Here is a 25,067-nt window from a genome sequence, read left to right on the forward strand (position 1 = left end):
TTTTTAAAGAAGAAATTTAGCTTGTGGTGCTTTGAGATTCCTAAAATTCATATTTTAAAAAATGTTAGTTCTGTTTCTGCATTATGGTGCAAATACAGTATTGAGTCTGAATTCAAAGCCAATGCAGTTTATGCACTTTTTTGTATCATTCAGGGTTTTTTTTTCTTCTATACACTTATCATATGGACCATGATCTCCACCCAGTTAAAAGTGACTTACAAAGATGGGACTAATATGATGAGCAATGGGATGTATTGTTTGCATTGAACCCCTGCCTGTCAGAGTTTAAATTTTTAATGTAATGAGAGTAGTTTTTATATGGAACTAGTCTTCTTTGTGTTTGCTGTCTCTTTTGAGACTGGCAGGTTGAGATACTTGCAGTGCATGTTTTCCATTCATAAACTTTCTTCTCAACAAGGTAGAAGAAAAACATAGTGACAAATCTTATGTGGAAGAGATGGCGTCAGCATTTTATTTTATTGGACATTGACAATACAGTATATCACTAAAAGCAGTTTTAGAGCCTAGGAAACAGCACTATTGATCTCCTGGAGTCTTGTTGCCAGAAATTGTATTAAAAAGCTTAACACTATGATGTGTAGCCTCATGGTTGCAATGTAGCCAAGAATGGCCTTTCCCAGAGATGAACAAGCTAAGAGTTCCCGTGGTATGGTGAATTTACTGATGGAGGTCTGTTGCCTATTTGCTGCTCTTATATAAACTAAATCATTGAGTATCAAGAGGAAAACTTATACTTTCAGATTTTTAGTGTTTTCAAAGAAATTATCCAGAGGTAAAACGTTTTATGCACTGTTGCCTGCCTCTCCTTACCCCTCTCCCAGTTTTAAACTATGCAAAATATAAATTATATTTTTATCATTTATTTATGATTTATCATCTACTTAAAAAAAAAACTCAGCTATAGAAGGTGAATGAAAATGTATGCTACGATATCAACTAAATGATGGTTGAATTGTCTGTATCAGAAAGAAACAGGTTATTGTACTTTAGTAGTATTACAAGTTACTTGGCAAAATGTGCTGTTACGTGGCTAGAGATGCAAAATTAATATATACCAGTGAAATGAGTTGTTCTAGATTCATACTTGTTATTTGAAATCAAAACTTGAACCTCTAGTAAAAGGGGCTAAATAACGCTTATTTAAAAATGGCTTTTTATTAAGTTTGAGTTTGAAAAGAAATATTGCACTCGCTGTATAATTTAAATACAAGTTTAAATCATGTAATACTGTATAAGATTTTAAATCTTTACATAATCCATAATACTTTTAGTGTTGAAGCAAGTCCACGAAGAAATAATGCATAAATGCATACAGGTTTGGAAGAGTATGAATAACTTTATAATTCCAGCATTGGTTTAAAAAATGGATGAGAAGCTTACTTAGCTTCCTAAAAACCTTTCTTCATTTGTTTCTAAATGGACTTGGAGTTTCTTTGTAATTTAGGGACAGATTTTCAGTATGCCATTACCTGGAGAGGGGAAAAAAAAAAGGTAGGGTATTCAGAAGTTCCTTGTTTCATGCTTCTGATCATAGGTATTTAACTTGAACTGCCCCTCAACATATCTATTCGTATTATTAGGCAGAAGGGTCTGTCAGTAGTGTTTTTGTAAACCTTATTTTTAGGTACTTTTAAAAACATTGCCCAGTGTCTGTTTTAGAGATTCTACCTGTGCAAGCTATTAAATTTATTTTCAAGTAACCTTTTTACAGTCTAAGCTATATAAAACAAAGTAGGAAGTGCTTATATATATATATATAAATATAAAAATATTTTTGAAGTGTCACGAATATAGCTATGCTTTGTTCCTATACCGCTTCAGTGAAAGGGAACTGTTGCTATTTCTCGTGTCCTTGCCCATGGATGAATGTGTTTTGGTAACAATTAGAGATGGGTAGTTCCCTCATGCTAAATACCTAAAAGGTCCTTTGTTTCTACTTGGAACTTGGAAAAGGAACAGGTACAAGAAGCAAAAGACTATGAGAAAAAAAAAAAAAGTTAATAAAATCTGTTCCAGTTTCTCAATTAAAGCCTTAGACAAATACAAAAGGTTTTAGTGATTTTTTTTTCTCCCCCTGTGATTTTTCCTTTTCTGTGCCCCTCTAATAAGAACGTGTAATTGTTTTCACACAAATGTGTGCTTTCATACAGCACTTCAAAAGCCATTCTGATTTATTAGGCAGACCTCTTAAGAATTGTGACTCTTCTTTCCCATGTGCTTGCACATCCCTTTCTAAGCTACAACATAACTGGAAAGCATCTGAATTAAAAAAAAAAAAAAAAAAAGGCTTTATTCCCAATAACCACTATGATTTGTATTCATAAGTCATTGACTAAAGCTAGAATTACTGCTCTATAGATTTCAGCACTTCATCTTTTTAGCTTTCATTTCATTCTACATTGATTAGGAAAAAAAGTATTTCTACTCAGAAAACAAAAACCTCCCCATCCACAATTCAGATCTACTTCTAATCACTGGAGAAGTGGAAACACTGATGCATGTTGGTGCCATTAATAATATTTGAATGTGCTCCAGGACTTTGTCAGCAGTGATCTGTTTTATGCAGATGGCTGAGTACAGTGTTTTAACCAGGTATTCAGCATGTTTTTATTAGCTATTGCCCAGAAAACAGAATGTAAAACAACCGTAAGAAAATTGCTTTTCTTAAAAACCTCAAGAAAATAACAAAAAAACACCCCAAAACCAACATCCCCACCCCCCAAAGTCCTTTCAGTGTAAGATATATTCATGAAGTGCAGGGAGCTGGTATTCCAGCTTTTCGTACAGAATATGCATCTTCGTATTTCTACTTACACCCTTCCATCTATTCTCTTCCCTGTCTCTTCAACTGTCATACAACCTCTGGAATTTGTATTTTCAGGTTATTGTTTCTGCTGTAACTGTTTCTCCTCAGTTGAAGTGCAATGGTAGATTGTGCCATGAGGAGTCTAAATCCTTAGGTAGGGAGACTTTAGCCATATGGAACACAGACTCGGCCTTTCATTTCTGTCAGTGTAATCAAGGCTGTAGCATGGGAAGAGAACAGCCATGGGGTAGACACAGCCATAGCTGTGCTCTGTATTCATGCTGTGTTCTATATCCTCCTCTGTCTGTCCTACAAACTGGAAGCATGTGGTAATCATGTCTGTGGATTTTGTTATTGCTGTATCCTCTAATTCTCTTTTATTTGCAATTTTTTATATGGACTCAAAGCTTTAGACCCAGATTTACAGCAACATGGTGTGCTGTTGATTTCTCACAAAGAAGTCATCAAAAACACAGCTCTGAGAAGCTTCTGCACTGAAAGAAATGACGTGTTTGCAGCTCAGAAGCTAAGGAAGCTGCCAAAAACCATAAGGTAATTTTTTAAATGAAAACACACTATTCTCTTTCTGAAGCATGGTTGTATGTTGGGCAGACTCTCAGTAAGAAAGCTTAGGGGAGAGTGTGTTTCCCCTATAGGGAAAAGACAGCTACTAACTCAGAGCATTTTTGTCCAAATAAAAGTCAACAGTTTTCTTTCTTTAAACCCATTTATAACTTGGAGAGTGGAGAGTGTTTTTTCTGTTCTGCTCAAGGGGTGGGAAAATAGTGGAAAGAGTTCAAAGAATCGCTAAATTCCTTGAAGAAGTTTAATGGAATTGAAAGTATTCCTAGGAGATGGGATGTATACACGGAGAACTAGAAGGGAGAGCTGTAGTTCTGTCTGCAGTCACCAGAGGAACAGGGAGGGATGACTGCAGAGTACCAGCTACCATATGGACACACAGATCTCTTCTAAACTGGAAGTGGGACTGAGAAACACCCAGTTTCACTGTGCTCTGAAGGCAGTATGCACTGTAGCTCTGTTTAGAAAGCTTCAGCTTAGGCCTTTTGTTAGAAAAGGTGAAAGAACGTAATAAGAAGTATCAGTAGTATTCCTTCAGCCATAAGTGTGTGTGGAGAAAGGAGACTATGTACCAATGCAAGCTCTTGCTGTTAAAGAGAGATGTCTTTTATGCACTTAGTGCAGGAAGATGCAGGAAAATTATCTTGGTGTGCTGGGTCTGTTTCACAGGTCAGTGGGACAGGAAGGTGAGGCTGTGGCCACCTCTCTAGCCCAAGTTACTCTGTGGTCTGTGCAGTCTTAGCAGCACGTGGAAGCATTTCATCAGAACCCCACATCTGTTGGTTCATCTGCTTGCATAGCTCCTTCCTAACATGGTTTTAGCAGGGCGATTAGGGTTAACACATACTTATCTGGTAGCAGGGCCTTTTGCTCTATGACATGAGAAGGTGTCCAGCTCTGTTGAGGAGCTTCACACCGACTACAGTAGGCAAAGAGCAGCTACCTCTTCATCCAACCTAGGCACAGTCATAACAGTACTTCTGGCTAAGAGAGTAGTCAGAAAAGTATTTGAGACTGTTGTCTTAACCAGAGTCACTTTTAATAGAGACCTGATTTTGAAAGGTTTGGGGCATCCTTCAGAGGAAGTTTAAGATGTAACAGCCATGGGTAGTCGCTGTCTTTATGGAGTTAAGGGATTAACATGGAGATAGTAATGTTACAAAGAATTAAAAATAATTGTTTGTAATGATTAAAAGGACATTTGTTTGTCAGTCTCCCCTAAAATTGTCTATGTGATTACCCATTTTACAGATGCAATTTCTGGTCTAACATTTTTGCTATCACAATCAACTGACTGCAATTAGTGAGGAAGCATGAGAGTTATTTAGACCACACAAGTAAGGCAGTTAGCTTGATGGCCACTAAGATTAGTCCTTGAAAAACGGCATGAATACAAACATGAGGGTACAAATATTTTTGTTGCCTCTTTACTCTGTTTTCTTTTTCCTTCTCTTTCCTCCCTCCTTCTTCCAAGACAGAAACGTAGATGTAAGCCTTGGCTGAGGCACAGCTGAAGTTAAAAAACAAACAACAACAACAACAAAAACACAAAGCAACATCAAAAAGACGAACAAAACAAACAAAAAACAACTCTGCTGCTTAATTCATTGCAGCCTTTGTGCATAACCAAGATGTTATGTTTCATGTTACACGGTACAATCACTGATCCCTGAGGAGTTCACACCTTGTGTGTTCTTCCCTTTCAAGCTGTTAATATTTTAGCAATCCCAAGTGAATACATAAATCTCTGGGACGTTTCGAGTGTAGTACCATTTTTTAGACTTTGCCAATGATTGGGCTGAGCAAAACTGTAGTCTTCCTTATTCACAGGGCCACACACATTCTCGTTTTGAAAACAATTTCAATGTGTAATGGAAACATTAAGATTTGATTCAAAATGGAATAGTCTTGTTATCTCCATATAGTAGCTCCATGTTCCTCACATCACCTCGAAGTTCTGTCACTTGCTATGTGACAGAACTGTGGCCTTGCTTTGTGAGGGCAGGATTAATTGCTGTTTTGTTAAATGCCCCAATGCTATGCACTTTTCATTGTTTTTAATAACTGTTGAACAGTGAGGAGAAGGTACTCTACAGGAAAAGAAAGCTAAGGAGGGAGACACTTAAATCAAAGTTCCCCAAGAATATAGTGTCTTTTCCTAGCAAGAAAATAGCAAATGTATGAAAATGTAGAAAATTTGTGAAAATGTAGGAAATATCTTTTGGAAACTCATTTGGAATTAAGATTTTCTTACTGAGATGTTTAAATTAAAATGTTCAGATTCATAGTTCCGTATGTTTATGTGATTTAAGGACTGGGAAGATGCTATCAGCGTCTTTACTTTCTATGACCAATAGTTCAGGAGGAAAAATGAATCAGTTAATTGAAATGTGTATGTTGCTATTATTGAATCCTGTTCTGTTTTAGGAATCAAATTACACAGATCTTAACATTGAACAATAGATCTGCTGTATAAACAAGCCAGCTACGGCGACTTCCTTGGCTATTTCACATAGTATTATAGGACAGAGCTGTTGTGTTTTTATTCACTCCAGTCTTCAGATTCTATTTAGTCCTTATATCTTTTCCTGAAGTTCATAATTTTCTTTGATGCTTCTTTATTTCCTTCCACACTTTCTTTACATTTTCATGCTGGAGTTGTTTCCATCTCTTTCTCTTTGGTCTTATAGAAATAGACAAAATGTCTGTATTCTCATCTTACAGCCATTTTATATCTGTATAGTACTTTTAATTTCAGTTTAATTATTCCTGATTTACACTAATGCAAAAGTGATTGGAGCTAGGCTCCAAAAAAAAAAACCAAAAACAAACAAACAAACAAACAAAAAAAACCCACGATTATATTGTAGCTGTGGTAATATAACTGTAAGTAAAGAAACTTGCTGGTTGTGTGTATTTGAAACAGTTCTTTTTCCTGCCAAAATCTTCAACTGTTGTCAAGGTCTATAAAGAAGTACTATCAAATAAGCAAACTTTATTTGGGGCAATTTGAATGCATGTGAAAATCTTCCCCAACTCACCTTGATTTGGGCACCCAAAATCAATGGATGGTTTTAGCAGCTCTCTCTTTTAGCAGATCTATCTTAGACTGTCTAAAAAACATGCAACACTCAACTCATACAAGTATATTGCTGAATACTTGTTCAAGTGCCCCTTGTGAAGACACGTCAGCAATCCGGTGAAGTGCTGGTGTTTTGGGGAAGTGTGTTCTGCTGAAGGGTGCTGTGAACTTTGCTTTCAGCAGCCAAAGCAAAGCAGTCCGATTTCCATCCAACAGGTTCCTTTTTTTTTTTTTTAATAGTTGTTTCTTATAGTGCCAAGTCTCCTGTGTCTCATGCCTCTAGAAGCGCCAGAACTTTAGGCAGAAATAAAATCAGACACCATACTGTGTCTCTCAGTTATTGTGCAAAAGATCTCATTTTAAATCTCTTTAATCTCTTAACCTTCTGAATAAACAAAACAAAAACAGTTGCCATAGATTTGAGAGTAGACAGCAAGAATTTCAAATTTATAAACAAAGAACAAATATATCTTAAAGGACCTTATTTAATTTCAAAATAATATTTTTTTTGGGGGGGGGGGTTGATTCCTTTTTCATCAGTAATTCTCAAAGCACTTTTTAAAGGAGTTTGGCATTACTCTACCGTCTTTACAGTGGGAAAACATATGGATACCATAATATCTTGCACCAAGATCGCTTAATAGCTGGGTAGCAATTCTAGAGCCTAGAACCCTCTTCAAATTTGAAATACTTTTCTTCTTTTTCTTCTCTCGGTAGCTTTGGGTTGCCAATGTATGTCTTTAGGAGCTCGTAACCCAGCTTCACTGATATTATGGTTTCAAATGCTCAGGGAAGGACAGAATGTTCTGCCTGGAGTGCTTGTATTTTGAGATGGTGAAGGCTTTTCCAAGCCAAAGTGTTCATCTGACCATTTAACCACAAATGTGGTTTTATGCAGCATTGTGAAAATTAACCACATTGCTTTTGTGAGCTGTAGCTGCTTATTGCTGCCTCCTAAAGAGCTAGCTTATTTTTGAGCATCTGAGGCATTCTGAAGGGAACTGTGCTTTAGAAAATTTGATCTGGCATAATAAATATTTGAGTATTAAGGATGGGAGTGAGGAAACTGATAGAGGTAGATCTATCATAATTGATTTCATAAAATATGGAGAAAAGCAGTCCTTTTAATTATTTACTCAGTAGATGGTATCTCTAATTGTTTAGAAAATTTTTCAAGTCATTAAAAGGCTTAACTAATTCCAAAATATATTTTGACTTAGGCTGAACTCCCTTATGTCTGGGTAAAATACCTTCCTGTTGTCAATAAGAGCTCTCCTAATTTAATCATTTCTAGAATTCTGAAGGAAAAAAAAAAGAAAAGGTAAATGTGGTTCTCTTTACCATGGTGTTTTTACTGTGTTGTTCACTTTGTGCTGCTTCTATGAACATCTGAAAACTTTATGAGGAAACCAAATACTGAAAATTCAGTAGCATATATAGAGAGCAGCTTTGAGTCCTAACAGTCCTTCTTTTGGTTAAAAGTTATTTCCACAGGCTGCAAATGATCATACTCTATTACTGCTAATAAAATGCATTTATCAGGATAGTGACTTGGGCACAAATAATTAACTCCTCACTTACCTCAAGATTCTTTACGCATACAAAAGTAGCCTTTGATAGCAGTAGGCTATGGGCTGATTCTTCAAATATGTCAGACTCAGTGTACTTTTGAGCAAAACCGGTCTTGTAGTGCTTGATGATGCTGAGATCACCCTCAGGACTGCCTTAAATTGCTCCAGCTAGTAGCTTAATTGTTTCCATATAGAACAATTCCTAGTATCAAAGGAATTCTGAATTAGGGTAAATTTGTTGTGTGATAGAATAACAGATTTAATGATAAGGGAGTTCTGCTGCATATTTATATAAAGACAAACATTTATCCTAGAATTGAGCTTGGATTGTGTTTTTCCCATGTTATCAGACATTTAGATTGTTCCAGATTTGACCTGTTAAAACTGTGGCGCTCTGGCAAGTTTTGGCTAGAAGATTTGAGCTGTAGAGTTACCCATCTGTGCTTCAAGAATGTTAGTGCCCAGAGGTCTGGTTCAGGGCTGTTGCTGTTTAGGTGTGCTAGATATAGTGCAGAAGATGCATCTGCGCTGAAGTGAGGGGACTACTAAGCAGCAGCATTTTGCAATGACTCAGACAACTGCAACTACTTGAAACTGCTTTTTAGGATTCTACAGTAAGAAAATAGTTTGATTAATTAATTCTCCCCGCCCCTATATTTTTATCTTTTTAACATGGAACCTGCATGTGGGTTGACAGGTTTTATTCCAAGTTTAACCCCAGGTGACTGAAAAAGAGCTGAGATATAAAACCCTAGTGACTGATCTTACAATGGACAGGACCTTAGGTCTTATATAGTGGTACTTGAAGAGTGCTGCTATAACTGGTTTTACTATATGAAAGAGAATGATCAAATTCTGATTATAAGAGAATGTGTTGTGAAAACATAATTCCTACATTTACTATATAGCAGCTTAATGTTGTTACTTTTTATATATGCAATCTCTAGCAGTGAGAGATTTGACAAATTCATGCATCTCATTAATCAGGAGATAGTTAAGAGCATTTAATAAAAGGAAAAAATTCTGACACTAGGTGCTTCTTTACTTATAAAAAAAATAGATAAAATGAAAGCTGGGAGCTGAAGTGAGCCAGGCTTCCCTAGAAATAAAACATTTATTTTCTTTTTAAATTAGCAGCTGAGAAAAACAGACACTGAAACCATTCTCCTAGTGCTGAGGTGGTGCTTATCTTGTCATTGAGAGAGTTTACATATATTTTTAATGTCATGTTTATGAAACGATTAGTGGAACAGGCATAATATTTACTTGAAAGGTCTTACTCTGCAGTGAGTGCAGAGGACTTGTGGACCTGTGCTTTGCAGTGGGTCTGGGACATGCAAGTTGTATGTTGTATAGAGGGTTCATACTAAGCAACAGCTGTCTTGAATTTAGATGTTGAAGAAAACTGCTGCCATACACCAGAGTTCTTTAAATAATCTCTGAATGATGTGCTGAAAAGAATAAAGCAAATTTAGAAAATAAAACTCTGAATAGAAAAACTGAAAAGTTAGAAGCTTCATCAGATCTGTAGAAAATACAACTTTGATTTTAATTTATAAGTATTATTGGCCAGCAAAAAGAAGGTAGAGTAACTTCTTACCACATGAGATTCTTAAGTAGCTAAAATCTGCAATATATTTTGCTAAATTTGGTAGAGTAGACTAGATATGAAACTGCATGGGAGACATCTGAATACTGTTACGTGTATTTGACATGGGCTGATGTCTCTTTAAACAGAATTTAAAAAGGAAAAACAAAAAAAGACCTCTCTAACTAGACAGTGTTGGTAGACTTTGACTGGGAAAAGAGAGAGTTCAGTCAAAACCGGAGTGTGTGATACTGAGAGAGTTGCTCAGCTAACTTAATGAAAGACTCATTAAAAAATGTTTGTATTGTATGCTGTATTAGTCATTAGTCATTTGCTGTTCACCCCACCCCCCCAACTGTGCTCACACGGTACTTCACTCAGAGATTACAATGACATATCCCACTAATTTTATGAGTCACAAAAGTCACGAAACACTTAACAGTAGCTATAACTTCTCAGCATATAATGAATTTTCTTATCCATATTTTGTTCTCATCAAGAGAAGACAGGTTGGACCAAGAAATGAAGCTATAAAGCTGTGTTGGCTGACATTATATATTAATCTTCAATTGTTTTTCTTTTGCACCCCTTATAACATTTTTGTTTGTCTTTTTTCCCATGATTTTGCTTAGGGATTATGTCGATCTGAATCATATTATTATTTGCTCATTCTCCATTAATTTACATTTGCAAACTGTTGTTTGGTTGCTTGCTTCCCCTCCTTCCCTTTTCTTTCATGTTCTCATCTTACCAAAATTTCCAAATTTAAGAATAACCTGTGGAAGTCTAAACCATTATTGTTTTATTTTTCTTCTGAGGGGGAATTGTCCGATTCTGTGGAGTTAAGAACACTGGTAGTGGTTAACTCTAAAATATCAGCTAAATACCTTTCCTATTCACCAGCAAAATGGAAAGCATTGCTTAGACACAGAATTAGGAGTATACCGTCTTGGGTTTGTCCTTTTACTAATAAAAAGTTTTGCCTTTTGGGGTTTTTCTACACCAGTATCAGATTGCTAGCAGTGATAATGAGGAAGATACTCAATACAGAAAACCAGGAAATTTTGGAAACATTTGTCACGCGATGGATGCTTGTCTGCATAAGAGACTGATTTTGGTATTGTTTCCAAACCTGAAGACCAGATCTGACATCACTGACAATCGCATTATTCAAGGGTAAAAAGAGCATTCAAAATTGAGCCCAAATCAAATGACAGTCACATAACAAACAATGAATGGTTGAAGCATTCTAACTTTAAGTGAAAATCATAATTACCATATGTGTATTATTTTTAACAGAGCTTAAAACTATAAACTGTGAGAATTGGGGTTTCAGATTTCACTGTGTCTAACAACTGGTTAAAATTCTTGGACTGACACACAAAATCATCCTTGATAAAGTGTAAACTGAAGCAACGTATAATCAACTTAAATTTTTCTGTTACTTATAAGGAGCCTTATATGTGTTATAAGTAATGGGTGGTGTATTATCCAATAGTGAGTGATGGATGTGTAGGTATTAGAGCTTTTAGGAACTTCTGTTTTCTTTTTAGGATAAAGCGGTTCCTCAAGGCCTTTCAAGCAGCTATCATTCACATAATCCTTGCTGTCTTTAAATTATGATAACATTCCCTCTTGTCACATCACACAGATCATAATTAAAGGGAAAGATTAACCACCTGCTTACCAAGGTCCGTGTACTACTAAATGCTAATAACTGCAAATCAACGTGAATGGCATTGTGCACTTTAGCGTGGTACATTACAATTACTTCACTTAACAGATAATGCCCATTATCACCTTAATCCTCAGAAGAGTGTGAGCATGAGAAAACTTGTTCAATCCAGAGTTAAGCACTAGTGATGGTTACTGTAGTTTCTCATTGCAGTAGATACGTTTTCATTAACATTTTAGATCAAGTTTTTTTCATTCTGCCTACTCTTGTTTGATTGACACCACCTTTGTAGGTTCTCAGAAGAGGGGTTTTATCTAAGCAATCAATTTAGCTCTTCAAATGTTTTTTTTTTTTTTTTAAATACAAATGTTTGAAAGCTGATGTTTCTTCTCTACAGTGTTTTCTGAGACTTAGAGCTTTAAGACCAATGATATTATTACATCATTCACTTGCCAGCAGGAAGGTCTCTTAAAAAAGGGGGAAAAAAAGCAATCTATAATCCACCTTGACTAATGTTTGTCAGGCCAAAGAAAAGGAAAATTTAGCAAATAGAATTTTTGAGGAAGGGGGATAAGGGGGATATTTAATAAAGATCAGGAAATTCAGAAGAGCTTGGAAAAGTTTTTTTTTTCTTTTTTTTTTTTTCTCTCCCCAGATGTTATAACGTGAGGAGGCCACATGGTAAGTTTATTTGCAGAAATTCCTCTCTCACTGATTTTTGTGTTTTGGTATTTGTTTCCATGAACATCTTGATTTAAATATTTCACATATATTAACTGCAAATGTGTTGAAACAAGAATAAAGTAGATGCCGTTATGAAAAGTCTGAATGTTGTATTAGACATGGCATGTTTCCTTCTCTTCTGTCCTCTTGTAAAAGTGGGCAGATGCTCTTGAAGGCTCTGGTCTTGGTTGGGGTGCTGTGGGTAAAACGAAACGAGGGATTGAGTCTCAAGGTGAATCTTTTCAGGAGCTGCAGGGAGCAAAGGAGACTGACCATTCCCTCTTGTGGTGTGGAATGCAGGAGTAGCGTTACCCACCCTGGCCTGCTGCGGGGGCTCGGCATCAGTAGCAGCATGTAAGGGGACGGGGGTAGAGAGAGAAAGACCAGACCTTGCAGGGACCCAGGGATTGAAAAGACATGGGGTGGTCTTAAGGCTCTTCAATTTTGCGGCTCAGTTTTTACTGGGATTTAGAGACTCTTGGAATCATCTGCTCTAAGAGTCCCCTCAGAAACTGTCTGTAGGAAACGGATGAGAGGTGTGTGCTGTGGATCTGGGTATGGAACAGAACGACAAAAGACTTATGGGCAGTCCTGCCAGACAGGCCTGACTTGCACAGTCTGTATGGTCTGTGTAAGTTATGCCTAGGATTTTCTCTGCAGTGCTGTGCCTGCTCCCTACACACCTTCTGGTGCACAATCATCGGCATGAAGCATTTTGCCTCAGATCAAGAAATAGAAAATTCCACAGATGACTTGCAGTAAAAATGTTGTTGTATTGTAAAACATTATGACATGGCAGAATTAAACAAAAGATAATATAATCACGATTAAAAAAAAAATAAGTTACATACACTTGTTTGTATTTTTCTATGTCCTGTATTTTTACATCACTTTCATTGTCATAATAGTCCAGAATATGTTTAAGTTAATCATTTTATGTGATAAGATCTTTTTTTTCTCAAAGGTATTTATTTTAATAATTTAATTAACAGTCATATGGAGAATCTATTTTCAACTGGCAGCAGAGTCACCTTCATTTGAAATTCAGAACTAACTTACCTGGTGACTGTCAAAAGGCTGCAAATTTTCACCCTTACACCTTTCTGTTATGTTTAAGAAGCTGCAGGTAAAAGCAGATCTGTGTTGTTTTTATTTCAACAACTCTAATGAATTCTGTTTGTCTGGAATAAGTAGCATAGTTCTGAGCAGTAGACACTATGCTTTTATCTAAGGACATATAAAAATGTAGGCTGTGTTGTTTTATTTGAAGAATAGTGTGTGTAATTATGGAAATAAAATGTTAGAACAGATGAGGCAGTGTCACATGTATGTGCTCAGCCTTTGTTTTCTAAGAAATTGTCTGGGTTTCTTAGAGCATAAATTCTTTGCATACAAAATTTTAAGGCTTTTTCAAAAAGATTCTTTTTTTTTTTTTTTCCTAAGAAAATATAAAAATGGAGAAAACTTCCCTATGAGGTGGGTTTTCCAGCATGTTCAATAGTACATACGTTACAATTTTTCTTTCTGGCCTTTATACGCTTCTGCAATGATCTCAGTTCTGTACTGATAGAGCAAAGGAGGTGCTAAATTGTCATTATTCGCCTGCTCCCCTGCCAATGGAATTCTTGTTTTCTAGCCAGGCCAATTCCCCAATTACTCTCCCACTGAGAGATTCAGTAACTTGTCAAAGGTCTGTTGTATAGGCAGGAGCTGAGCCAAGTTCTGTGTGCCAATGCAATGTATTATATCCACAGCAATTTCTCCTCTGTTCCTGTTTGTCTTTCACTGTGCTCTGTGGTGTCTGATCATCTAAGGTGCAACATATTATCCATATGCTCTAAAATACGAAGTAAACCTTTTAAATTAAGAATGTTCATTTATAACATTATTGTAAGATTATTTTTCTACAAGTACATCAACATAAAGTCCTAGCATTGTTGTACAACTGTTAATTCCATGCACTTCAATGAAATTAATATGTTCCTGAAAGCCCATAATGCATTTCCGTATTAGTACATTTGCATTACCTAGATATAGTACCGAACTTGTTCTCTGGAACGAATCTAGTCGTATATAAATGGGAGACAGGGCTTAAACTACTCCCATCTTGTCAATACTCAGTAGAATTTCTACTGTCATTGTTTGCTCTTTTTTAATAAGAAACCTTCCTAAATCCTAAGACTTGAATAAATGAATATTTAATTCCTAAGTAGAATGGTAAACTATCCAAGAATTTGTGTATGCCTGGAGTTATCCACTGGTTACTACATCTCTGAAAGTTCACTGTGAAGCACAGGTTAAGCTAGGAAGCATTTGTTTAAATGCTATGGCCTGCCATATAGACTCATCAGGCAGCTGAGGGCTAGATTTAGACATCCTTAGCTTCTGCTTAGAAACACGGCACAAATCTTGATAGTGATTCTTTGTTGGAGTGATAGCTATGAAGCCTTGGAATCTGTGTGTTTAACCAGAAATGGATCATACACACATCACTTCCAATTCTTCTCCGACGTACGCTTGCCTGATGTGATCACTGTTAGCAGTGCAATAGCTCAGCTTCTTGTTACTCTGAAAGCAGGACATATAATCCAGGACTATTATCTCAGTCAATACGATTGTTGGGCAGAGACATTTCTTTGGGAGAGGTGTAGGATGAGGACATGCTGCACTTTAGTTCCTCCATGCAAGTGATTACAGGCTTCTGTTGTTCTGTAGTAGGCTTTCCAAAAGGGTGCCAAAAACTGCATCACCGATTCCTACACCGGGCCTGCCAAACAGAAGAGATGTAAAGAGGAGAGAGAGAGGAACCTGTGCATAGAGGTAGAGAATATTACTCTTCGTAGAAGGGGCCACGCTGACAAAAGTTTTAATATTTTACAGCTTGCTTCTGGAAGGGTAAAATAGCAGGCTGCCTCCAGGGACAGGTGTGGTAACACCACGATTGCTTTGGAATTGAAATGCAGCTGCTGCTAGTTTCTTCTAATTACTCAGGCAAAAGCAGTCAGTAAATACAGATTACGTAGTGGAAAACTCAGTTTGGAATTACTGGAGGCATTTGGTCATGGAAAAAAAAAAAAAGTAAGTTGCATTTAGCTAACCCCTCAGAATGTCTTCCGTAAGCCAAGTTTTAAATAAGTTTTTCTTAGACTTAGACATTGTATTAGTATGTCTTTCTAACAAACCACTGCTTGTGTAGTGCCTTTTTCTCTGTGTTTTTTATTTCTTATTATGACACAATATATAAAGACAAGAGTGATGTTATACATTTTACCTTTTCAGCTTGTCAACATGAATTTTAAGGTTTTTTTTTTCAGTTAAAATATTACTTCATTTTTTTAAAAAAAAACAATGTTCTTGGAGGGATTTAGATAATGCGTCTTCAAAAATAGACAAATATTACTTTGTTTTTGGTAACTGAGATCTTTCAAAAAATTTCTTCTCAAAGCATCAGTATTCTTCGAAAAATGTTTAGAAGAAAATAAGTGAATAATATCTATTTTCTGACAGTGTTAATGCACTTCTGCACCATTACTTGGAGACATCTCAGATGCAGAGGAACTGTTGATTTTTAGTAATGTGTATTTCAAATGCTTACGTTTATAAATTGATAAGGGATTATTATTTTCCTCAATATGCATTTCATGTGGTGTCATTTGCTCTGCCAAAGGTAGAGGTGATGTACAATATGGGCCCAGATTTGATTGTAGTTTTTAATCCTAAACTAAGGATAATTATTATTTTTTTGTGTGTGTATACTCGGTTTGCCCATGTAATTTAAGACATTAAATATCACACCAAAGTTTGCCTCTTTCTGTGAATTTGGTTTTGGCATTGTGCAAGTAATACGAACCCATCTTGTGGGGGATTAAATAATGCTTTTTTGTTCATATGACAAATATTACATGCAACCTTTATAGAAGAGAGAGGAAAACACATGTTTAGTTGCTGAATGGATCTTTTGTGGTTTCTGTTCACCATCCAAATTAGTATAATTACACCCCCACCTATTTTCTGACTAAGCGGGAATAATTCACTTAATTCAAATGTGATGTTTGTTGTTTCTCAAAATTTTATTTTGTCTTCTTTTAATTTATTTAACCTATTAATGAAACACCATTAAAAAAAAAAAGTGTGTTTGTTTTGAAATCATTCGCACTGAGATTGTCAAATTAAAAAAAAAAAAAAGTTTATTTGAATTTCTTAGTATTGGCACTGATTTTCTAATTGTTTAGGTTTCCTGAAGTTCTTTTTCAGCAAATTTATTATTAATAGCAAGTGAAAACATGCCTGTTTTTCCCCAGATGAATTGGCAGAATGTCTAAATTCTGCAAAGCATATAGTCTTAAATGGTACATTATTAGTTTAATTTTGAATTTTAAGGCCCTTCATCCTGTGAAAGATGTACAACTCCTTTGTACTGCTTCGAATGGGGGAACTAGAATAAAGCTCAAGACTCTGGCAGTAAGAAAGCTTTGTCCCTGATTTTATTTATATATATATGTATGTATGTATGTATGTATACTTAAACTTAATAATGTCATTTGGTTCAGAAACCTTTCAGTTCTACTCCTCAATCTCTGCCAATCAGGTGGTGTGATTAAAGTTTCTACTCTGATTTTGTTTTGTTGTATGTGAAGCAAGGGTGGCACAGAAGCCCTGTAAGCAGCAGAACCTGGCTGGGAGGTAAATCTCCTTCAAGGACTGGTGTCTGCGCTGTCGCTGCTTCTTGGTCAGATTACAGGAGAATGATGTTTTGGATGATCAGTCAACCTTGACAGGTGTGTGGTAGAGCTGGTTACAGAATCTATTTCAGAATGTGAGCATTTCTCTTTAATTCTAAACATGAAGACAAACCAGAGACAGTCTATCTGAAACTTAATTTTGACTCGTTATGGTTTCATGCACATGTCAATATTCTCTGCTCTGTAATGGTAATCAATAGCTTAAAAAAAAAAAGGGTAAATTTATATGAAAAATTATTTATCAAAATGTTTATTCTCACAAACTGATCTTTCCCTGGCTTGCATCATCAAATTATATTTCTCAGTTTTAATTGGATATGATTTCATGCTGCATCCTATGCAGAGTATTTTTGTTCTATCTCCCTCTGTATTTGCTTTTCAGATTGAATTTTCAATACCACAGAGAGCGAGTAGGCTACTTAACACAATGATATTTATTCCAAATACTGATTATATAGCATTCTCCTCTCTCCCCCCCTTTGAGACACTTGATTCCCTGACAAACTAAAAAAAGAAATAAAAATTGTAAAATGTACCAGTACTAGACAGCTGATTGGTTTCATATATGGAAAAATGTCTTCTTTCAAGTTATTTCATTATGATTAAGATAGAAATGAGAGTTGAAGCCAATAAACCTTAGGGTTGTTTTTTCCCTTTTTCTTTTCTTTTACAAAATGCCTCCTTACATGACTTGATTCAGTTATTTTATCACTATAAATAAAATGCATTTCTTGCTGTAAATAGCTTATTAATTGATGTTAATGGGGAGTAACTGTATTGCAAATAGTTCACATTATGGTACTAAATTAACGTCTACCCTCCAGCTACAACATTTGTTGGTGTGTTATTACACACTCAAATGTTAGTTGTTACTTCCATTGCAAACACTGAAATGGGGATGAAAGAGTGTGCGGGTTTTTTCATTCCCTGCTTCTCTAAGCAAAATTCTTCTCTAACTATAGTAACCATTTAACACCACCAGGAAATGCTGTTAAAAAGTAGGATGATTGCAGAAAGTGTAATTTCCCACTTATGCTGACATTGTGCTTTACAGTGGACAGTGCCACGGGAGAGTAAGATTCACTCAACTGTGTCTAACAGCTAGCCCAATGCTATCTAAAAATCCAGCCAAAACGCTCTAGGCCTTTTCCTACGGGGGGGAAACAAACAAACAGCAAAGCCTTTCTAGTCCTTTACTATAGGGTGTTATTGGAAAGTTTGGTTCCTTCTGGCTTTTTCACAGGTATGCAATGGGAGAAATTACGTAAAGATCTCATCAGCTTGTAGCCAGTTTATTACTCTGGCAGAACTACAAGTTGCACATCCGTGTTTCCTGGAAGGAGTATGTGGTCCATTGCAATGATTTTGGAGAGGGTAGAGCTGGAATTTCACTATAGCCTCCTCCAACAGGGATGACAGGCCTGAAACTGAATAAAAGTCTGCTATTGACCAGCTAAGGCCCTCTTACTCTCTGGAGAGAGATCCCACTGTATCTGCAACTCCCCCAGCTCCATACAGCTATATGCTTCATTTTTCTGGGTTGCTCAAAGGAATTTACTGTTTGACAGACAGTGGCTGTTTAAATCTGTTTCAAGGAGAAACTGAGCCATGGGGGAACTCCAGGATATGCTCTACAAGAAAATAATGGCCTGCTCTGGCAGGCATTTGCCCACTGAAGGCAGTATTAAGTGCTTCTTGAGATGAGTTGTGTTGGTGAAGGAAAGGTATCTCCTTCCAGTACTCACCCGTGTCCATCTAGATGCACAGCAGTGAATTCTGGAAGCAAAATTGTGTAATTTGAGAAGTTTTCCCTACTTTATTCTGTTGCTCTGTACTATGGAAAGTGCTAATTCCAGTCCTATTAGCAGAACGCTGCAAGAGTACAGTTTTTTGGTACAGTCATATGGTTACAAAGTAGGTTGTAGCTGAACATCCAATACCTTTGTTTTTACTTAGGTCAAATTCGTTTGGCAATAGAATCTCATTTACACTATCAAAGACTCTGTTTATATGCATACTATTAGCCTAGAACTTAATGTTGCTTTATGTCATTCCGTATTTCCTGGTGCTGGTATAATGCATGGATTCAGTATGGTTCTAACAGGGAAGATAACTGTTATTTTATGAACTCTTTTAGAATTACTACGTGTTTATTTTTTAATAGTTTTCTGGATAGAGTAGCCCTGTTTTTTTCTTGTGAACTTGTATGTAAATCTTGTGAAGTATGATGAAAACAAAGTAGCAGGATTTCAAATTTTGGCCTTTATCCCTAATTACAGTGTATATTGTTTGGTTTTGAGCTCTCCTTGTTATGGAGGGAATAGAACGGTTGGGGAAAGCTGGTGCAAAATGCACTTAGTTTTCAGCTGTTGTCCTCAGATTCTGATGCGCATTTTTGTTCTGCTGTCTCATTATAGCACTACAAAAAGTGTACAGTATGTTGCATGCTATCTGTCTGCAGTACAGCAGTGAGTACTTTGCCATAGTAGCTTGATGATGAAGAAAGAGGAGATCTGTTTTACTTTCTAAGTAAAACAAAATATCTCCATTGTATGTTGTCATAGAAAAGGATCTAAAGTCTCTTACAATACTTGACAAGGAACTTTAAAACGAGGGCACAGTTTAATCTTGGTTATAGTTTCTCAGTACAGAGTTGCAACATAGTCTTGTATAGTGTTTCTTCTAGATGCAGATTTATAAAAATAGTACACACATCCTCATGCACTACCGTATCGTACCTTAGAGACAAGCACTATTTTTTCTTTCTGTTAGATTTTGAGTAACAAATCCATGAACACACTAAAGTGCCTGTACTGAAGACACATTTCACAGCTTCTCCACTATTGTCTTTGTGATTAATAGATACAACCCAAGGAGAAAATATAAGACAGGAAGGATGTTTGAAAGACAAATGTCAAATACTCTTTGTAACTGTTTAGTTTACTCTACAGCTATTGGTAAAATGGAGGGAGGAAATTTGAAATAAGCTGGAACCTAAAGGAAGATTTGAACACAGGTCTCCCCTGCTAAAGGTCATGTAATAATGAGTTTAGACAGAAGCATCTTGTTTAATACAAAATGTATCTATCCAAACTAATCCATGTGGGTAACACATTTAGGATTCTCACTGACAGAAGGTCATGTGCCATCTGTATTTGATTGAATAATATTGTATCAAAGTCAACATGCACAGGGCCTACCAGAAGTTATCAGAATTATCATTTCAATTAAACAGATGGCTGAGGAATCAAATGAAGAGCCTTTGAGTGATGGCTACAGAATCAATAATGTCTTTCTGAGCTTTATTGATTTATCTTTGTCCAGGCAGTAGAATTGATTTATGTCTCCAGCTTTATTTTGATAAGTCAATGATAGCTCAACTATTCCTCAATTAATGTCTTCTTTTGTGGGGCTCATATATATATATATATATATATATATATTTTTTTTTTTCCTCCTGGTGAAGAGAGGAGATTTTACATCAAGCCAAACTGATTTTGCTAAGTAATTCTTCGGCTATCAGGATATCATAAATCAAGCAGAAGGATGGTCTCTCTAGTTTCACATGGAATGGATGACTTAGAATTGTGGGAAAGGCATTTATTTATTTAACCAGTCAGATGGTATTGCATTTCTCCTCTCTGTGTTAGAAGACCAGTTGACATTTGTAAGCAGACAGGATTCCTGATGTGTGGAATGCAGTAGTGTGGGGATTGTAATGTCTTTCCACAAATAACGTTTGAAGAAGAAGAAGGAAATGTGTCTGTGTGAGAGATGAGGAGAAGAAAAGGGCAGTCCAACTCCACAAATAAGCTTATTCTGCCATATGGTGCATTCCAATTGTATGTGAAAAGGCCTAGCATGAGGAAATCATAGTCTTGTGTGTTGTGGTTAACCGAGAATGATGTGGTACTAGCTTGCTTGTTACAAACCTAGATCCTGATTTTGCCAGCAGTTGGTTTTGCTGCTGTTAAAACTGTCCATATTAGTAAAAACAATTTTGTTTTCCAGTTCATTGGAATGTTGGTAATAGCTTTACAACATAAAGAATGTTCACAGATGCTTGATTTTTTTTTTTTCTTATTAAATATATGCCCTTTAAAGTTCCTAGGAATAGTTAAGTTTTTCTTCTTTTAAAATACATATAAATGAGGAATAATAACAATAACTAACCCCTCCTCCACCATGATCTCATCTGCCATTTTCCGGTACCAAACACACAAAGATTGCTCATTAAAATCTGAATAAATTGAACCTGTGGCCAGATATGATGGTAAATGAACCTAGGAGCTACTGAGGCAACAAGGAATTATGAATGAGTTTGATTTTTATTAGTCTAATAGCTAGATTGTAGTAGCTCTTCCAGGGCCTAGCCAAGCTATAAACTCCCTCTTATCTTGATGTTACCTTTTACAATTTCATATATCATGTATACTCTCCCTCATAATATATCCTTCTGGGAATCTTCAAATATCAAGCAGAACATGGTCGCAAGTTTCTTTAACTATTTTAATCCATATATATATATTTCAGAAATTGAGAGGGGAAAAAAAGCTATTGAAATGTACTGTTTGGAAGGAATGTTGTGAGACCTGGACTGTAATTCTAGCACCGGTTGAGTACAATACATGGGTAAATGACTTCATTTTGCTCGTCTTCATCAGTGATTAAAAGGATAAGTAAATTTAGAATTGCCAACTCCTGCCTGCTTTGTGATTAAAAGGATAAGTAAGTGCAGAAATGCAGACTCCTGCCTGTTTTTTGTTTGTTTGTTTTGTTTTGTAAATCCCTTTATTTCTGGTGACAGTTTGGTGTCTGGATTTCATTGAGCATACAGGTCCACATCTTTAATTACCTTTTATAGGAGGGTTTTGCAGTGTAATTTTTTTTTTTTTTTTTTTGTGGTCATAGATTGAAGACACTACTGTTAGGTAGCATAGAACTTTTAGGGTAAAGAAATCAACTTTTGAAAAGGGAGAAAATTAATTATATCAAAGCATAATAAAAGAGCAATAAATGAAAAAAATGTAGAAGAAAAGATTTCTTGAATTCTGGATATTTGAAAAAGCACCTTTTCAACCAAAATGCAAGGTTATTCCTCAAAGTCAAACTACCATATCTTTTGATTGCTTTCTCATTATAATTGTCATCATTAAGTGGCATTTGAGAACTGTGTAACTCGATATTCCAGATTAGTTTTTCTATGAAATCATACACAGGTAAATCTAATCAGAAGCATCTAAAGTCAACATAAACACTGTAGATCAACCTACATTTCTCTTGAGCGTGTAGTGCTCTGTTATTACTTGAATGTTTATATACTGGATGCATAATTTCTTTGCTGTTTGGGACAATAAACAAACATATATACACATACCAGAATGTCTTCAAGTTTTGATGTTAATACTAAATTAATGATAGTACAAAGATTATTTAAAGGCAGACATTACCTAAGGGGGGGACCGATCTTTCTAGTTATTTGTTTTTAGCTGTATTTTCTTGTATTTACTGCCCAGTCAGGTCCATGATCTGAAGATAATGACTTCTTTTGGTGTCTCATTATACTAAGTAATAAATGGCATTTAAACCTCATTTTGAAAAAAAAGAGGTCCCCTTGGGGGTTTTGAAAAGATGTATTAAAGAGTTTACATGCAAGTAGATCAGTTGTGTAAATCCACTTCTTTATTACAGCACTATGGAATGGTCAGTCAGTGTTAAGTAAGGTAGTAAAGTTAGGCAGAAACGCAGTAAGAAAATGAGATAATAGCATTCCAACTGTCACTCCAATATTATCACTTCAATCACATTTCAAGCACAATGTAAATGTGCTGAACTATGGTTCAGCATGTCAAGCCATTGTCTGGTATTAGCATCTGCATAGCTGCTATTGTTTTACTGAAGCAGCTGCCATTCAAACCTGTGATGGAGTAGGAGGCAGGCATTCCATAGTTACAGGTGCATTGTGCTACACAAAAGAGACCTACTGGGATAACTCCCCCCACTTTTTCTTTTTTTTTTTTTTTTTTAATCTTTGGATGACTTTAATACAAGAAATCTTTTATGTGAAATATTGGACAGGCTGATAAGCAGGATCCTAGAAATGAAAATTATAATACATAAATGTCTATAGGTAAAAAGTAAAAAGTTTTGTGTGACAAAGTATAGATATACAATGTGTACTTCTTGTCATTTCTGCTGGTGGGTGGATGTAAGCCATATTAACTGGAAGTCTCCTCTGGTTCTTTCTAGAAATATTTCATTCATATGTAAGAGTTGGATTATGCATGAAGGAAATTAAATTTGTTCACCTAGAGAGAGAAAGAATATGCTTTTATAATCTTCTGTATGTAGACTATCAGAGAGAAAGACAGTACAGATAGTTCAAAAGGTGGCAGGTGTAGGTCTGAATCACTCTGAATGACCAGTGATAAGCAGTTAGCATGTGGTTGCTAATGGAAAATAAGTTCAATTTATTTAGTCTCAACTGTATCCTTAAATCTTTGCGGCTTTAATTATGATGTTCGTTAGGAGTAAACAGAAAATCTAGAGAGAAGAGGAGGAAAGAACAGTGGGTCAACTTCCCTCCTGAATCTCTCTACCAGCAAGTACGGGGCTTCTGTATCAGGACTAAGGTTACTGAACCACACATCACTGAAGGTTTCCGATTCTTCTGCTGCACACAGTTGTTGACAGCAGCATGTGTGATGAAGAATGAGTGGTGGTGTGAACAGTTCTGCTAAAACTTCTTAGAGAATTTCAGAGAATGATTGAGACAAGTTTTCTATCTGTCTTAGTATGAAGTTGGAGAGAAATCCAGCCTACCAAGAAAGGCATCTACATCTCTAGGATGCATCCGTGCCTCTACAGAGTCTTCCTAAAGTACCTGACAGGCCACCTTGTCTTAGGACAAGTCTTAGGAGAAACTGCCATACTTGTGATGGCTCTTCAACTTGTCATTTGTCTTGAGTGACAGTCAACGTGAACCTAGGTAAGCCTGTGTTGCTCAGGTGGCCTTCAATAATCCTTATTACCCCTTTCCTGTAAGGAGGATAGATACTGAAAGGACATAAACTTGGTCCTGCATGAGGAAGAATTTCATGCCATGGACGTGATTCAAGGCATGACATGGTTTCAAAATCAGTAATACTACTCTTGCCAGACCCAGTGTGGTTTGGGCATCCTTCTTCCTACAAATAGCCATGCACAGGCTAGGACTATGGAACCAAGGTTCTGTTTTGCAGTACTCTGGAGGTAAAGGGGTCCATCTTAATTTTTTTCAGTTCATTTGCACCAAATATTTTTAAGGTGTAAACAAAAACTTGCAAGACAGTCTTTTTTTTATTCAGGCCACTGGAAGGCACGTTACTCTTCTGTGTCTTCTGAATAAATCTTCTGCAGAAATGTAGCTAGAACAGAATATTACCAATGACTGTGAGACACTGAAAGTGTATACAGAAGTGATTCTCTAGACCAACTTTTGCAAAAGGCAGAAGCTTCAAGGATTTTCACCTTGTAAAGTAAATGTTGCAGTGCATTTCAAGTTGAGGTTCAGGCTTTGCAAGTGCATTCTTAGAGCAGTTCTTGATGAAAATGCTAATAATTTGAAAGATAGGGCAATATCTCTCTCGCAAAAAATATTGCCTGTCATTATGGGATTTCTGTCTGGGTTGGTGTCTTCAGATAGTTCAAATACTGGATAAATTGGCATTTTAACGTATAGCTGCAACTATGTGCTTGATTAATAGGCAACAAGGGGCCTATTGAATCAGCAGTAGATTTTTTAGTGAATTCTGTTTGGTTTGGATCATCTGAAGTCAATGAAAGGTAGACAGGGGAGATATCAATATGCTTAAACCTTGTTATTAAAGTTAAAATGAGATAAATGGAATACTGAAATTTTCATTTCCAGCAGTCTCCGTCCTGCTTTCTGAAAGGAGAAGGTGCATGTAGCTTAAATTTAAAAACTTAATGGAAAAACCAGTGAGCAGTGCAGAAATTCTGGCATCAAGTGCTTGACTTTACCATGAGCAAAAGAAACAGAATAAGACAAAACACATTAAACAAGTTGTTGCCAAACCAGTTGAATTCAGTGGGAATAGGATCCTGAGTTGCTGGATGTTGTCCGCACAAGGTGAGAAGTGACGGGAGCAACAACTAACATGCTATTATCTATGGGGCTGTACTAGTGAAGTATATTGCTGCTGTAGGACCCCTTGTGCCACTTCATAATTCTTGCAAATCATTCTGTTATGTTTGGGAACATTTTTGTGTTTATTA

At 36.2% G+C, this 25,067-nt stretch overlaps 1 protein-coding gene across 4 annotated transcripts in view; it reads left to right on the plus strand.

Moving 5' to 3' along the window:
• The window catches only part of LOC308199825 (uncharacterized protein), a 605,136-nt gene that overhangs the window by 70,089 nt on the left and 509,980 nt on the right, over positions 1–25,067 (plus strand). The window contains exon 5 of one of the 4 annotated variants that reach the window (XM_080604496.1): positions 3,235–3,379. The exons of 2 other annotated variants lie outside the window; for them this stretch is intronic. The gene's annotated coding sequence lies outside the window, so the exon portion shown is untranslated. Of the gene's footprint in view, positions 1–3,234; positions 3,380–15,622; positions 16,827–25,067 lie in introns of those variants that run through there. One more of the 4 variants, XR_013954981.1, reaches the window with a different exon arrangement.

The sequence above is a fragment of the Anser brachyrhynchus genome, assembly GCF_964034855.1.
Source record: "Anser brachyrhynchus genome assembly, chromosome: 9".
Lineage (NCBI taxonomy): Eukaryota > Metazoa > Chordata > Aves > Anseriformes > Anatidae > Anser > Anser brachyrhynchus.